Source organism: Myxocyprinus asiaticus, chromosome 1, assembly GCF_019703515.2.
Source record: "Myxocyprinus asiaticus isolate MX2 ecotype Aquarium Trade chromosome 1, UBuf_Myxa_2, whole genome shotgun sequence".
In the NCBI taxonomy this organism is placed as follows: domain Eukaryota; kingdom Metazoa; phylum Chordata; class Actinopteri; order Cypriniformes; family Catostomidae; genus Myxocyprinus; species Myxocyprinus asiaticus.
Window position 1 is genome coordinate 40,634,854 of NC_059344.1, and position 18,254 is coordinate 40,653,107.

The 18,254-nt window shown below is 42.4% G+C and overlaps 1 pseudogene; it reads right to left on the reverse strand.

The window, feature by feature from the left end:
* LOC127441452 (T-cell immunomodulatory protein-like) overlaps positions 1-18,254 on the reverse strand; it is a 197,356-nt pseudogene that overhangs the window by 116,442 nt on the left and 62,660 nt on the right.

Here is an 18,254-nt window from a genome sequence, read left to right on the forward strand (position 1 = left end):
TTTTTACATTGGAAAAGGGAGAATAAAAGCAGATATCAAGGGCTGTTGGTTTTGAACATCACTACAATTACAGCATTTAGGCCCATGTCCTCCCGAGCTGAGCTTTTCGGCATGTATAGTATATGACACACTGCGAGACCTGTGCTTTCAGTGCCCACTCAAGCCAGCCGAAGGTATAATGTCAGGATGTGTCCTTGGCCTCAGAGGAAGCCATTCACTTCCCATTATCACCCACTTAATGGGAGCAACCTCGCTATGATTCACCTGTATTCTTCTCTCTCTCTTGATGTGTGTGCGTGTGTGAGGGTGAGAATGCGGTTGGAGCCGGTGTGTATCTGTCTTCACCCCCAGCACCCATCCACTGCAGCACTGCTCAGCGTCCTGTCAGAGACAATCACCATCACAGAGCTGCAGCCTGTTCCTCACACCAAATCATCTCATAATGACTCCACAGGCTCCTACACTCACATACTACTACAACTAATCGATGCAGACAGTTTGAAGTCTGTGAGCGTGTGTTTGTGCACATACTTGATAGTGGTGAGATGTGCAAGCAGTAAGGGAAGTCAAAAGCTTGGAAGGGAGCTAAAAACAGGTGAGGAAGATAGAAAATGACAAAAGGGAGGGAACAGAGAGATGGGTGTTGATCACCAAGGCTCAGACGGCATCGGGAGTTCCACCCGTTACGCTGATCTGCACACTTGTGTCTCCAGAACCCCCCCCCCCGACACTAATCCAATACAGCCATTTCTGTGTGAGCAACAATATTGACTCAGGCACGACCGCACATACATGCAGAATAGGCCTTCTCTTGGATACATGTCTCTTTGCATCCCCAACATCATTTATCATCCTAAATCAGTCTACAGTTCATACTCTCTCTCTCTCTCTCTCTCTCTCTCTCTCTCTCTCCAGTCACCCTACCTCCCCTGTACACATCTCTTACTTTGCATCCCTTTCCAAACACCCGGCCCATCCAATGTGACATCATTTTTGTAGAGCAGTAAAGGTCACAGGCGATGCATCTCGAAAGTTTATGATGTTAATCGCAGTGCATAGACCAAGTCTGTCCCTAACTCATGCCAACCACACAAATCTAGTCTCACCAGAACACAGTTGTGGTACACATTTGAGCTACATACATGCAACAAACTAGATTTCCTGAACGAAATACCAGTATTTGCAAAGCAGCAAAAGATTAGTGTTAAAGTTTAAGGGAAACATCAGAGCCGCTTTGCCGTTGTCATGACAATCAGCATGTGTCTTTTTTTTGTTGGCTGTGCATGAGAATCAACAGATGATACCTTCTTTGCAGTTTACAGGCAGCTAAGGTAAGACAAATGTGCAATGCAATGCTGGGGAAATGCTGATGCTTCACTTCAACGAGTCACGTGAATGCAGCTTTTCACAGGTACCATCTGGGTTTGTTTTGTACAAAAAAATACAGTTAAAAGGTCCTTTCTCCATTACCTGATCATTGACATGGAATCACGGAAAGTTGTGCGTTTGTTTGTGGTGTGTACATCAGTTTAATGTTCCCTGCCACACTGCAAAGGTTCCGTCCTATTCCAACCAGTGTTCAGAACTCACACAGAGTGGAATAAAAAGTCAGAACCTAATGTCACATTGGTAAATGTGTTAATCATGTAAAAGAAAAATGAATGCATTAAACATTTTAAATTAATCATATGCATTAATTGAGACACCTTTAAAAATATGCAATAAGACCTATCAGAATTTTGTATGCAAAATATTAAAAGTCACCGGTGATTGTAAGATTTTGAATGATGAGGTCAGTCAGTCAGTGCAAGTCAATGGGAGATTTTCAAACTTTAATCTTTAAGTTCTTAAAGCCGATGTGTGTAATTTGTTTGATGTTAATATTCTTTCTTGTATCTGAGCTTAATATGCAGACTCAACTATACAGTAAGTAAGCCATTTGTAGATTGATTTCACCTAGAAGTGTAATATTGTGGCTCTGTGGCACCATTGAACATTCCTGTTTGTCTGAGCAACCCATCCAGCCTGACACAGCAACACTGACTCGATCAATAGTGTGAGTTTGGGGCTGGGCTATCTGTTTGTTCGAACATTAGAAGATGGGAGGTGTTTTTTGGAATCTAATAACAGTGATTATTTGGTGCAGAATAAAATACACTGCGCACCTAAAACTGAAACTGCACACCGGAAACTGAAATGATCTACAAAACCCGAGTTTGAATGGAGTATGTACATTAAGAGCTGAATTAAATGCAGATTAATGTGGAAAAGAAGAATTCAATACAGTGTTGCCTTGCAAGCACTGTAATTAGGAATCTCAATATTTAGATGCAATGCATGTTTTAGGGTTAGATTTCCAGCTGTGGTCTTGTATGCCAATAGATCCAAAAACGCATCATACAGGACTGCTTGAATGATCAAATACAGACCTCCTTCCTGTTTAAAACTCAAAATCTTTTAAACTCTTTGCTGTGAAAACACCATAACAGCTTGAAGTGACATTTTCCTTAGTAACAAAATAAAGAGATCAGAGGAAATGGATTAAAGAGCAAAGAGAAGAGCTCTTGTTTGGCCAGATAAGTTAGCTTTGAATATAAAGGCCAGGCTCCTGAGAGACAGAGCAGTTCAATACGTTAAATCTCTCAGGTCATTGTACTTTGCTTATCAAACATTTATGCTTTGTGAGATTTCTCTCCGGTGTCATTCCTGCTATCAGTGGGATGCTTTTGAAAATGGGAAATTTGTGTTGTTAATATTTAATAGTATCCCACAGGAACTCATATTCAATTTGCCGCTGTGTGCATGTTATGTGTGTGCATGTTGTGCATTTGTCGTCGTTAGAGACTAAAGGCTGCTTTTGCATTCAGAACTGCATAACAATTAAGCATATTATGCATTAATTGGCAGGATGACTCCGAAATCCCAAAAAGCACACCCAGAGTTTAGTTTTATTGGAATTCATGTCTGTGTAATGCCATCTCTAAACATAAAACACAGATGAATCGCACACAGAGAGATGTTTCTACTCACCAAAGTCTACAAATGCAGATTGACCCACATTCTTGGCATTATCTGGTGCCTTTCCAGGCAGGGTTCTGGTGAAATTCCTGTCCTAATGAACAGAAAGATTTAACAAGATTAAAACACCCTTTCATAAAAAAAATAAATAAAAATAAAATAAAATAAATAAAAAAATAAACAAAAATCCTTTCATGCAAAGCTTACAACTGTTACAACTGTAGAAAAAAACCCTGTTGTTGAGCAGCATGAAAAATTAATTTGCACAGACTAAAGTGTCTGCAGAGCTGTCAGAACAGAGCTAATAATTTATTGCATTCAAAGAGCAGAGCTGCTGTCTGAATGAATGAGAGGGAGACAACTCAGGGCTGTGATTGACAGCTGTGGAGGGGTTACTCGGTTCCTGTATTTCCTGATGGGCATTATAAGACAATGCTGCAAGACAAGCAATGTGTGCTCAGACAATCTGACCAGCAGAATTTCAAGGGGATATTTCTAACTGATTGACAGGCCATGAGGAAGTGGGGCAGAGAGAGGAGAAGGCAAATGACAGTGGATGTGCAGTGTACAGCAGGTGGAGACAAATGGGGATTGACAGGTGGCCGGCAGGGGTCAGAGAATGATGGCTAATTGAGGTACAGAGAGGTCAGAAGGTAAGGTAGGGCTACTGTGCACATTGATTAGCCCGTGTACTGTGTGCCACTGGTGATCAAAGTGCGTCCAGGCAACCAGCTAAGAAAGAAGATTCAGAAAAGACTGTGCAATAGCACACAGCACATATTCCTCAGCATGTGGAGAGACTTGGATATAAAAATGTCCTCGCACTACAAGGCTTCCTAGCATACCAACTGTCCACCACAATATTGTGCAGTAGATATCAGTAAAACACATACATTTAACAAAGAAGATTTCAAAGCCAAATAACTATTGAATGATGAGTCATTAGTTATGTCAGAGAGAGGGGAGTGTGTCAGAATGAATGACAATGAAATTGAAGGAGATGAGTGGAACAAAGAGAAGGTTAAGAAAAAACTACACCATTCCACATTTTACAGATTCAAAACACCATTGTGCAGAAGGCTTTTGTCTACCCACCCAAGAAGTTTGAAACATTGCTTAAAGTCAACATGAAATGGCATTCGCAACACATGTAATTTATCTCCCATAATGTTACGTGTTTCAGAATGAAAAAGGACATTCAATTGAGAAAAAAATATATAATGAGATTTTATCCATCAGGAATAAATTGGATCATGAAAAGGTGCTCCATACTGGAATGGGGTTAGACTTGAAAGCAAGTCTGAAGTTGATTGTGGCGAATTTCTCCCCTCCTGAAACACTGATATCATCCACTTTTGAGAAGGCTTTTTCACCAGGACATGGAAGATAAAGGTCAAGTTCACACTCAAGAGTATCATGATGTATCCCATTGGTAAAGCTTCTTTATGAAATCATTGTTCGTTATTATTGTTGTAACTTCTTTGACATTAACGTTAACCAGCAATAAAATAATGCATTAATTACTGGCAAGACTTTAGAAAGGCTGGACTACCTATAACAGTAGCCTAAAATAAATAAATAAAATAAATACTAATAAATAAAATAACTAATGGTTAATATAATTTTCCCTGTCTTTTCCTGCAGACTAGGTTAAGTCAGCTGAAAATGAAAGTCATTTCAGAGTCAGAGCAAGTTATTACATTTTGATGAAAGATTCTGAAGACAAATTGTTGTTTTCTTCTTTGGAATAATATGCACTGATGAATCATGCAAAAGATCAGGATTCAGGAGATTGTATTGAGAAAGTAAATAAGGTTAATTCAGATTTTATGTTGGCTCGTTTGGAGATGTCTGAGAGCCAGCTTGCCCTCAAAAGCCCATGAGTACTTGTTACTCCATTGCCCAAAAGCTTCAGTTTCTCCAAAGCAACACATGACCTAACCTGTTATTGACCATAAATCGCTCCATTACCTCCAATACCATTTGAGGCACAGTCAGCACAAAACACCTCAGACTAATCACTTGCGGTGCTTCTGTCAGCTTTCAAAGTCTTTTGAATCTATGGCAGGGTGATAATTGGTCTCAATTGATATGATGAGACTTACAGATTTAGACTGCAGTTTAAGAGAGTAAAAAAAGAGGGAAAATATCCTAAAAGGAAGTGTCTATGTGAATCTTTTTCCAATATTATTTTATGATGAAACTGGCTTGTTTTAAAGAAACAAACAGGGTTATGGGAAACACTACAGCCAGTTATGGAACATTTATTTTACTTTATAATATATAAATTAATAATTCATTTACAAATATTAATTTATAGATTAAGCATTTGGTACCTGTAGGGGGGAGGCCACCCAATGGCCCAAGGACGGTATCCAATGGCGTGGCTGAAGGTCTCCTGCGCATTCTGTCTTACTGTGCACATTAAGTTTATGTTATTTCGTTCCAATTAAATAACTTTATTATTTGATTTATGATCCCCATTTATTTTATCTAACTCCAATTATAAAAGTTTCCAAGTCTGCTACTAACCTGGTCATAGATTTGCAGAAACATGGACTTAATGTAATCTACTAAAGACAAACAGAATTGCCTCAAATGTAACAATTTATTTACCAGGTAAAATAATACATTCATCAATTCCAATTATACAATAATAAGTCAAATTTAAACATTTATCAAAACATAAGAAATAAGAATTGCATACCTGGTAGAGAAAACAACACACAGCAATTGTGTGGGAGATCTGACTACAGACTCCCCGAGCTCCTTTGCCATCCTTAAGTACCAAATTATTCTATTGTTATTTCAGATGTGTTTGTTTGATGTTATTCAGGATTTGGTTTACAATTTAGGGGGTTGTAAGTAGACCTTTGAAACTTGTAATTGAGTAGGTCGTTTGATGTTTACAAAGAATACACTTAATCTGCATACAGCATATGGTTCTTATGAGAGAACTGGGAGGGGGATGCCCCTGATAGAATACAGTATTTTACTAAGTTCTTAAATCTTACTTGTGATTTGACCTTGCTGAAGGGGAATGAGACCGTTTTACCAGTTGCACTGAGACCTCTTGGATGATACCAAACATGAATGATCAAAAAACCTTTTACATTACAGAACAGGATAAGTCATAACTTAGTTTTTGGTGACTCTAAAGTGACCTGAGGCGAGGTATGGAAGAGAGGGGGCAGATGTGAGTGAGATTTGCGTTTTATGGTCCTTACTCAGTGGGGTGTGTTGTCTCGGGTGGAGATGCTCTTCTGTGTGAGAGTTTTAAGATATTGGTTCTTTCACTTTTACTGGAAATGGCGCCTTTTGGATGTTGCAAGTGTTTTTTCTAGTGAGTGTCCCACTTGTTAAACGGAGCTGGTTTATGTGGCAGATCTTGCCGAAGGGATTTGTTCACAGTACTCATGAAGAGCAAAACACCTTGTGCCTCTTTCCCTCTGCCTGCACTGTGTTTATCTAGCTCCGTTGAAAGCTCCAGAGCCTTTACTCCGAGGCTGCGGGCATGCATCTGGCAGTCATGTTTAATATCGAATGGTGTATGATTGTAAGAGGCAGTTCGACTGTAATGTGATTGTGGCTTATGTAAAGTTAATGGTGACTTGACTTGTTCACCCTAATCTTCTCATTGTAGAATGAGGCAGTGTTGGGTCACAGAGTCTGTCTTAATGGATTGATTGAACATTGATGTCAATAGGATGGGGCTGCAACAATGACATGTTGGGCTCAGGGGTATGTGTGTATATTTGTGTGTGTATTGTTGAAAAATGAGTAGACTAAATCAATGCTCTTGAGAGGGAAGTGTCTTTAGAGACAAGGGCAATAATTGTATTGATGTTTAACAACAAGGAAAAACAAAGGAAATTAATATTAGATATTAATATGAAACATGTATTTCTAAGCAGAACAATTTGTTCAGTGCTTAAGAATTAGCACTATTGACGGTCGTTTTGATCTGGTTTATTAAACATACTTCATATCACCTGAAGGAAGATCATAAACACATTTTCATTCAATGTTCTGTTGCTTTTGAATTTGGAGATTATTTAACACATATGAACTATTTGAAGGTCTGATCGGATTGTCTTAGCAATGGACAGTTAAAAATTACCAGAAAGTACTATTCCAATTGTAAAAGCAATAAAAGATGATGTTCCATAACATTCTCTTAGAGTTGTGGAACTGCAGTGTTTTGCTAATGTTTGCAATTGCACAGAAAGCATGCCTTCATAATGGGCACGCCACATAATAAAAGATTTATGGAGTGGATTGCGCTAATTAATTGTCATTTTTCAACAAAAAAGCTCTTGCTGTGCCATACACATGTAAAATTTTATAGGCTTCAAGCAAGCAGAGCAGAAAGGAAAAGTAAATACAGAGAGGAAGACAGGAGGCATAGGATTCAAGTATATTGTACACACTTAATATCTGTGAGTTTGATCGCATATAGATGCACATGTATGCACATACATAAAAAATGAAAGAGATAGATAGTGTGCGATTACTTTGACCTTCTTAAAATGATTGCAGGAATATTAATATGATCTGGAAGTGCATCCGGAAAGAATTCACAGTGCTTCACTTTTTCCACATTTTGTTATGTTACAGCCTTATTCCAAAATGGATTAAATTCATTATTTTCCTCAAAATTCTACAAACAATACCCCATAATGACAACGTGAAAGAAGTTTGTTTGAAATCTTAGCAAATTTATTTAAAAAAAAAATGAAAAAAAATGAAAAAAATAAAATAAAAATCACATGTACATAAGTATTCACAGCCTTTGCCATGACACTCAAAATTGAGCTCAGGTGCATCCTGTTTCCACTGATCATCCTTGAGATGTTTCTACAACTTGATTGGAGTCCACCTGTGGTAAATTCAGTTTATTGGACATGATTTGGAAAGGCACACACCTGTCAATATAAGGTCCCACAGTTAACAGTGCATGTCAGAGCACAAACCAAGCCATGAAGTCCAAGGAATTGTCTGTAGACCTCCGAGACAGGATTGTATCGAGGCACAGATCTGGGGAAGGGTACAGAAAAATTTCTGCAGCATTGAAGGTCCCAATGAGCACAGTGGCCTCCATCGTCCGTAAATGGAAGAAGTTTGGAACCACTAGGACTCTTCCTAGAGCTGGCCGCCTGGCCAAACTGAGCGATCGGGGGAGAAGGGCCTTAGTCAGGGAGGTGACCAAGAACCCGATGGTTACTCTGACAGAGCTCCAGCGTTTCTCTGTGGAGAGAGGAGAACCTTCCAGAAGAACAACCATCTCTGCAGCACTCCACCAATCAGGCCTGTATGGTAGAGTGGCCAGACGGAAGCCACTCCTCCGTAAAAGGCACATGACAGCCTGCCTGGAGTTTGCCAAAAGGCACCTGAAGGACTCTCAGGTCATGAGAAACAAAATTCTCTGGTCTGATGAAACAAAGATTGAACTCTTTGGCCTGAATGGCAAGTGTCATGTCCGGAGGAAACCAGGCACCGCTCATCACCTGGCCAATACCATTCCTACAGTGAAGCATGGTGGTGACAGCATCATGCTGTGGGGATGTTTTTCAGCGGCAGGAACTGGGAGACTAGTCCGGATCGATGGAAAGATGAATGCAGCAATGTACACAGACATCCTTGATGAAAACCTGCTCCAGAGCACTCTGGACCTCAGACTGGGGCGAAGGTTCATCTTCCAACAGGACAACGAACCTAAGCACACAGACAAGATAACAAAGGAGTGGCTACGGGACAACTCTGTTAATGTCCTTGAGTGGCCCAGCCAGAGCCCAGACTTGAACCCGATTGAACATCTCTGGAGAGATCTGAAAATGGCTGTGCACCGACGCTCCCCATCCAACCTGATGGAGCTTGAGAGGTCCTGCAAAGAAGAATGGGAGAAACTGCCCAAAAATAGGTGTGCCAAGCTTGTAGCATCATACTCAAAAAGACTTGAGGCTGCAATTGGTGCCAAAGGTGCTTCAACAAAGTATTAAGCAAAGGCTGTGAATACTTATGTACATGTGATTTCTTTTTTAATTTGTTTATTTTTTTTTTTAATTTAATACATTTGCAAAGATTTCAAACAAACTTCTTTCACATTGTCATTATGGGGTATTGTTTGTAGAATTTTGAGGAAAATAATGAATTTAATCCATTTTGGAATAAGGCTGTAACATAACAAAATGTGGAAAAAGTGAAGCGCTGTGAATACTTTCCAGATGCACTGTAAGATACAGCCTGGGCTAAAAGAAGAACTAAATTCATCATGTGCGATAAGAGTACAATGTTACTATCTATAGAATAAAGAGGGCTCAGGCCTAGAGGGGATACAGATTTAATAAAACAGAAGTCTTAATTGTGTCTGAACCAAATCTGATTTAGATAGATGGCATGAAAAAGACAGAGATCACCAACGTCTAAACTCACAGTACTCATAAGGCTGCCTTATCTCCTCCACAATTTGGCACTTTTGTGAATTAAAATCACATTCATCAAACAAAGAATATATAGTCTTCACAAGCTGATTTAAGCTCTGGCATGTGCAGGATTGTAAACACAGGCTGCACGTTGATCGTGAGGCTCTTGCGGAATCGACACAATGCACAATGCCGTAGCGCACCGGTTGAGTTTTTGCACGCAATTGTACGCGCCAAGCATCCTCAAAACTTAGCGCAATTAATTTGTGAGTATGCATTGATGTTTTAACGGCAGTCATAATCAAATCATGGCTTTTTGACTAGGGGGTTCGCAAACTTTATCACTTGAGCCGAGGAAAAATACTGTAAATAAGTCACAGAGCTAAAAAAAAATCTGAGAGCTAATATTTTCTGGCGTATTTGTTTGGTTGACGCAAATCCGTCTAGCTGCTAAAATGACTGACGGCATCTTGTATTACAATAATGACTTTGCATGCAGTCTACAGTTCAAGCTTTTCATTTTAAACAAACACAAAATCTTCTGCATGTGAGTGTGTGTATAATCAGGGCTTGGAATGAGTGTTTAAGTAGAGCGAGACGAAAGTAATTAAACCGGAGAGTGGTACAAGAAGCAGAGATCACTGGCCTGTGACCAAAACTGTTTAACTTCTAAACCTCACAGTAAATAGTGGCAGGATTACTGCAGTTTTACAGGAAGAGAGTTTCCCATGAGTGTGAGGTTGGTGTGTGTAAACTCAATTCTGAGGGTGTATGTGTGAGTGTTTGTTTATGTTATCTAAGAGTCAGTAATCAAATACTAGTTCCTAATCAGATGTGTTTTTTATGTAGATCCCTTAAGCTTCTTTTAAGGAATATGAACTACGCAGACACTAAAATGGGTGCCTCATGTGATTAACATTTTCCCATAACTCCCACTGTTTATAATCACACACACACACACACACACACACACACACACACACACACACACACACACACACACACACACACACTTATTTCATCCCTGTTCGCTGTTTGCTCCATATTCTTTATTCCACCCCCATTTGTCTTCACAGCACATTATCCTCTCCATCCTTCCACTTTTGTCATCAGCCTATTTCTTTCGTTGCTCTCTTTTAGAATGAAATGATGAGGCGGAGGAGAGGTGATCTAACCAAACTCCAGCCTTCATTGTCTCCATTTCTGAAGCACTGTCAGCAGTGGAGCAGCACAGAATCAAGCAATGCTGGAAAAGAAAGGAGGACAGGGAGAAATACCTTCAGAAAAGTTTCAATCCTTTAAGCAGACACACCAGTGACCTTTTACAGTCAGCTAGGGTCACTGCGGCACATTGTGCTTTCTCTCTCTCTCTCATTTTTCAACTATATCACCTGCTGTTTCTATATTTTTTTTACCTACTCAGAGATGCTCCTTAATGAAAGTTTGTCTCTAAATTTTTCACAGCTTCTTTGCTTTAAGTCTTCCCATCTTACCTGGCCTCTGCCATCACTCATTTCTTTATCATCTCTCCCTCTTTTTTGACTTCTGTCTGACCTTTCACTCTATATCTTTCCAACTTGCTTATAATACAGATCAGCAGACTCATAAAATTTGGTTGAGGTGATACAGTAACACCTGCATATTTGCATATAATAATAACTGTAACTGTATAATAATGTACAGTATCTCAGAAGAGTTAGCACACAAACCCTAACACATTGGCCCTGTCCCAAATGCCTGCCTCTGCCCTTACTCTTGCACTCCGCTTTCATGCCCATATTTTGATGATGCAATGGTGCATTGACTGTTGGGTAGTCATCTGCTGTGAAGTCTGCACCAGCGCGGCATATCAAGGGTGCCTCACAGCCTCAATGAAAGCACTCGTGAACATACATCTAAATTATTAAATGAAAATAGACATCCTATGGTCTGACTTCATAGACATGCACAAGTGGAGGCCACGCAACCACAAGCCCACATTAAGTGTGGCATGGCACTCTGGGACAGGTCCATTGAGCTGTGGTGCTCGTGGGTAATGCGGGTTCAAAATCAACTTGATCTTGATCTCTTCTTTCCATAATTTTCTATCTTCTGTAGTGTAGGGAACCGAGAACCGGTTTTTATTCAGACCCTGGTTTCATTTTTTCAAATATACAGGAACCGAATGATTTTCATGAATTGTGTTCTATTAACAGTTCTCAAACATACATACTTCCATCGAAGTGTTTTTTATTCAGAACCGGTTCCATTTTTTATAAATATATCGGAACCGAATGATTTTCATAACTTTCGGTTTCATTAATGGTTCTCGAACATGCATACCTCTGCTGATGTGGACACAACGCCATGATAAAATACTCTGCCAGTGTTTCCTGCTACGACTTAGTGACACTGCAACACCGCCATACAATCAGCAGCTCCACCAGCAGTCTGATCCCTGACTCTTATGAGCCAGTCCTTTTGAATTTACACCACAAAACATACAGTGCTTCATACTAAATGAATGACTTTTATCAGCACATTCCATTTAGTGCATTAAAAACTTACTATATCTCCAAGTCATTAATTTAGTCATGCCCAACTAGAAATGAACCAAGAATTCACAGTAATTACTGCATGGTTTTTGATGTGACAATGTGTATCTACAGATATGCATCATGGGTTTTGTTGTAATCAGTGTTTTTTTTCTGAATGAATTAATTAATAAAATATTAAATATTAATTGCACCATTTTCAAGAATCTGTTACTGTATGTTAAAATATGACAATCCCTCCAGGATTTTGTGATCTTGCAATCGCATGAATTCTTGCAAATTCAACCAATCTCTGCATTATTTGCGGTAGCTTGCAATTTTTTATAATTTCCACAAATTTTCCGCAAAAATTTCCCATCGCTTTCCTTCATGTTTGACAGCGGCAAAACAAATTCTTAAAAAGCTATAAGCAGTCGCTTGTATATCTCTTGTATTATTCCCTTTGAAGTCTGTGATGATATTAATTCTCTGCCACATGCTTCTAGAGTCAGTGATGTTGAACTGTCCTTCAATCTTATCCCTGTACTGGCATTTGGCTGCTCTGATAACTGGCTTGTTTATGCTCCTCCACATTCCTGGAATTAAAAGCGGAGGTCCACGCATTTGGTGCTGCACGAATATCGCTATTAATCCATGGTTTCTGGTTAGGGTAGATCTGTATTGTTTTGGTCGGCACTACGTAATCTATGCACTTCCTGATGAAACACATTACGGTATCAGTGTAGACCTCAATGTCGGCATCAGAGGCGGACCGGAACATCTCCCAGTCCACGTGATCAAAACAGTCTTGTAGCATAGAATCTGATTGGTCCGACCAGCACTGGATCGTTCTGAGGGTGGGTGCTTCCTCTTTCAGTTTCTGCCTGTAAGCGGGAAGAAGCAGAATGGAAGAGTGGTCTGATTTGCCAAATTTTGGGTGGGGGAGGGATTTGTAGCCATCCCGGAAGGGAGAGTAGCAATGGTCCAAAACCCGGTCCCCTTGTGTGTTAAAACTGTTGTGTTGGTAGTATTTCGGTGCTACTGACTTGAGGTTGGCCTTGTTAAAGTCCCCGGTCACAATGAAGTTGGCTTCAGGGTGCGCAGTTTCCTGCTTGCTTATACTCCCATACAGTTCCTTGAGTGCCCGGTCTGTGTCGGCTTGTGGCAGGATGTACACAGCTGTGATAATGACCACTGTGAATTCCCTCGGTAGTAAGAATGGTCGACACAGAAGTATGTGAAATTCCAGATCAGGAGAGCAGAATGACTTGATAGAATATACATTTCGCTGATCACACCAGGATTTGTTGATCATAAAACATACACCACCACCTCTGCTTTTACCTGAGAGATCTTTCACTCTGTCTGCTCGGTGCATTGAGAACCCCACGGGTTCGATGGCTGAGTCTGGAATCTCCGCAGACATCTACATTTCAGTAAGGCAGATAATGCAGCAGTCCCTCATCTCTCGTTGGAAAGAGATCCATGCTCTCAGCTCACAGAGCTTGCTGTCTGACATTTGAGACTGAACATTTGCCAGTAGAATGCTGGGTAGCAGGGGTCGATTTGTGTGACGTCTTAGTCTGACGAGAACGCCGGCTCTCCTTCCCCTTTTCCGGCTGTGTTTCCACAGCCAGGCTGCCCAGACAAAGGGCTCCGCTGTCGTGTTTGTAAACAGCGGGTCGGCATTGAGGTATTTAAAGTCCGGTTTTCAGTGTGCTATTGCAGAACCAATGACCAAAAGTGTTTGTCTGTCGTAGACAATAAGGCAGACAACATCCAAGACAAAAAACATAAGAATTGTAAACAAAACAAACAAAAAACTGCAACATTGGGTCGGAGCTCGCAACGCAGCAGCCATACTCGGCGCCAACTTGAGTGTATCACACAGACAGAAATTTGGGTTAAGATTCAGAGGAGCTACGCTACACGATCGGCATCAATAAACTCTTCTCCCCATAGGCATTTGGTCTGGCCTGCTCTTCTTTATGTATTATAAGAACTCTGATACATTTGCGAGCCCCCCGATATATGGTGAGCCAAATTCAAGAAGATCTAACAATTTGGTAAGACAGCCAAGAGAGACTGATAAGAAGAAACTCATCAACTCAACTTATCAAGTGAACAGAAAAATCTTTGAGGTTCTACAGTTGTTTCAAGTTGAAGCAGAACAGAACTGTGTCCTTGGACTCAATTTATTTGTAACACTAATTTGTGTTGTGTTGATGCTAATTTGGTGAGTGAAACTTAATAGCTCTCTTAAAGATCACACTTATGTAAACAGACCAGTAACTTCATGTAGTGTAGTCACAATATATAGTGAAGTACTGTTCATTTTAAGCTTGGTCCTTTCTTTGAAGTTTGTAGGAATTTTTAAAAAGAACAATTTGGTCCAGTCTCCAGGGATTGTTGGAGCTCATAAATGTAATATTGATAATTTTAAACTTGGTCCTTTCATTGGAGTCTGTAAGAATTGCTAACAATTTGGTCCAGTCATTCAGAGTCTGTAGAAGCTAATGAAGTCAGCACTGTTAGGTTTAGGCTTGGTCCAGTCCACTTGGAGTCTGTAGGTTTTGTTAAAGTGAACAATTTAGTCCAGTTATCCAGAGTCTGTAGAAGCTGTAGAAATAAAGAAATAGTTTGGGACTGAAATTGCTGCAGAAATTTGGAATTTCTGACTGGGTGTAAATCAGTAGCCACTATAAAAACGTATAGCTTAATGTAACCACTGTAGGACTTTGAAATTCCTGACTGGGTGTGAAATATTAGGAGTTAATGAAGAAGTTAAGCAGAATTCAGGACCATGATATGTTTATTCTCAGCTGTGAATGAACTAAAGAGTCCTTTTTTATTTTTTAGAAAATTTAAAATAGGTACCACTCTTCATTGTGAGAATGCACAAATTGTGCACTATACCAATATTGTAAATTGCAAATTGAGCTGTGGATCATCCAAATATGAAGAATTTTAAAATAATTTTTTAACAGTTAGAATAAGCTGCCATAGAGCCAAAATGGTACAACATAAAGTTAACATGCTATCCACTAAGAGAAACTGAAAGAGTCTGAAACATGTTTGTGGCAGCGGGGGTGTGGTCAAGCATCTCTCCGGAGAGAGAGAAAGCGGTAAGGGCGCTTACACCTGAGTTAAATTATGTCTAACACCTGTCTCTAATTTCAGTGAGCACGGGGAGAGTGGCATAAATAGAGCCACACAGCAGTTTGAGGAGAGAGAGTGCCTGGGCACGGACTATGAAGCCAGAAGTTTTTATGATTACAAATTTGAAAGTTTATTTTGTAAGCTAGTTTGTGGATGTTTTTAGACTTTGTTTGCCAACAACGTAAAGCCCTGAGAGTGTGTTTGTGCTGCATTGAGGAAAATAAAAAAAAACGCCTACCTGAACCAGGAAATCTGCTTCTCGCCTCCTCCTTCCACTGAGAAGTGTTACACTGGTGCCGAAACCCAGGAATTAAAGTTTGGTTGAAGATGGATGGAAGTCGCCCCGTAGAGTCGTCCCAGTTGGCGGAGATCCTCCAAGCCCTCGCTGGCTTACATCGGAGCCACCAGCAATCCCTGCTTGAGCTCCAGCAAGATCAAGACCGCCGGTTTGTGGAGCTCATGCGCGCTCAAGCAGAGGACTGACAGGCGATCCGGAGCCTTCTCAGCCAGGAGGCATCCCCATCCGCGACCTCGGACACCCACACGCCTTTACCCCCGCCTGCGTTACAAAAGATGGGGGTGGCGGACGACCCAGAGGCATTCCTGGATCTCTTTGAACGCACCGCCGAGATCTGGGGCTGGCCGCTCGACCAGTGGGCGTCCCAACTCATACCGCTACTGTCCGGGGAAGCCCAACTCGTGGCTCAACAACTACCAGCAGTGAGCCTCCTGGCCTCCGGAGATCTAAAGACAGCCATCTTGCAACGGGTTGGTCGTACTCTGGAGGAAAGTCGTCAACTCTTCCGGAGCTTGAAGTTGGAGAGCTCTGACCACCCATTTGCCTTCGCCCAGCGGCTCCGTGATGCCTGCCGAAGATGGTTGCTAGCGGGGGACCGCGGCGTCGATGCGATCATCGAAAAGGTGGTTCTGGAGCAATTAATACGACAACTGCCAAAAGGGACGGCGGAGTGGGTCCAGTGCCACCGCCCGGCGTCGCTGGAGGAAGCTATCCGGCTTGCGGAGGACCACATGGCGGCGATCCCGAGGGCGGAAGAGCCCTCCCTCTCTCTCTCTTCCCCCTGTCTCATTCCCCTCCCCTATCTCCTCTCATTCTGCTCTCTCTCCAGGTCCCGTTCCTGCCCCACGCAGACGAGGAGGACTTCAGCCATGGAGACCAGTTCCCCGGGTGTGGGAGGTGACACCTTCCCCTATTCCAATGCCCCGCCGCTCTCCCCCTCAGGGGGGGGCACCCGCCGTCGCAAGTGCGGGCGTAGCGTCTGGGCCGGCCTGCCGGAGGTGCGGAGACCCGGGCCACTTCCGAGATCAGTGCCCTCTGATGGAGCTGGGGACAGTGGTGCGGGTCTCTGACCTCCCACAGGCTGCCCCCGACCGGGCCGGAGCGTACCGGATACCGGTAAGTGTCAAGGGGGGTACTCACCAAGCGTTGGTGGACACCGGATGTAATCAAACCACTATCCACCAACGCTTGGTTCAACCCGAGGCATTGGTCACAACTAAAACGGTGAAGGTGAAATGTGTACACGGGGATATTCACAAGTATCCGGTAGTGACCCTGACGATTAAATTCCGGGGAAAAAAGCATAGAGTGTAGGCCGCGGTTAGTTCCCGCCTCACCCATCCGCTGATTTTGGGGACTGATTGGCCTGACTTTAGAGTTTTATTAAAGGGAATTTGCACGGATGGGTCCTGTATGAAAATAGGGAGATGTGTGATGTGCGATGCTCTGGCAGGGGAGGCGGAGCCGGGACCGTCCTCGACAGCTCCACGTCATGATGATGAGAGAGGGGGAGAGGCTGCAGCCCCTCCCCTTCTCAGGGAATTCCCTGAGGGGGATTTCCCTTTGGAGCAGTCGCGAGACGAAACCCTCAAACACGCCTTTGACCAAGTGAGAGTCATCGATGGTCAACGACTCCAGCCTGACATCGCACTTTCATACCCCTATTTTGCAATTATAAATGAGCGGTTGTATCGAGTGACACAGGACACTCGGACCAAAGAGGATACAACCCAACTTTTGATTCCAAGGAGCCGTCGGGAAATGGTATTCCAGGCGGCTCATTATAATCCCATGGCAGGTCATCTAGGAGAAAGGAAAACACTGAACCGCCTAATAGCCCATTTCTATTGGCCGGGCATTGGCGGCGATGTCCGCAGGTGGTGTGCGGCATGCCGCGAATGCCAGCTGGTTAACCCACCGGCCGCCCCAAAAGCGCCATTGCGCCCTCTCCCTCTGATCGAGGTCCCTTTTGAGAGAATTGGAATGGACCTCGTTGGGCCATTAGAACGGTCAGCACGTGGACATCGCTTTGTATTGGTCCTAGTGGACTATGCAACGCGATATCCGGAAGCAGTGCCTCTTCGCAACATCTCAGCACGCAGTGTTGCGGAGGCACTCTTCAAAATAATCTCCCGGGTGGGGATTCCGAAAGAAATCCTCACCGATCAAGGCACAACATTTATGTCACGGACACTACATGAACTGTACGAGTTGTTAAATATTAAATCGATTCGCACCAGCGTATACCATCCTCAAACGGATGGCCTGGTGGAACGATTTAATAAAACCCTCAAAAACATGATTCGTAAGTTCGTGCACGATGATGCTAGAAATTGGGATACATGGCTTGACCCCCTGTTATTTGCAGTACGAGAGGTCCCGCAAGCCTCCACTGGCTTCTCCCCATTCGAGCTGCTGTATGAGCGACGCCCACGCGGCGTGCTTGATGTAATACGAGAAGCCTGGGAGGAAGGACCTTCAAACAGTAAAAATGAAATTCAGTACGTTCTTGATCTTAGAGCAAAACTCCACACCTTGGGGCAACTAACACAGGAGAATTTGCTCCAAGCTCAAGAACGACAGCGCTGACTGTATGACAGGGGAACTCAGCTAAGGGAATTTGCACTGGGAGATAAAGTGCTTGTATTGCTTCCCATATCGAGCTCTAAATTACTCGCCAAGTGGCAAGGACCCTTTGAGGTCACACGACGAGTGGGAGATCTCGATTATGAGGTTAAACGAACCGATAGAGGGGACGCACGTCAAATATACCACCTCAATCTCCTAAAATTGTGGAGGGAGGCGGTCCCCGTGACGTTGGCTATGGTGGTTCCCGAGAAGGCG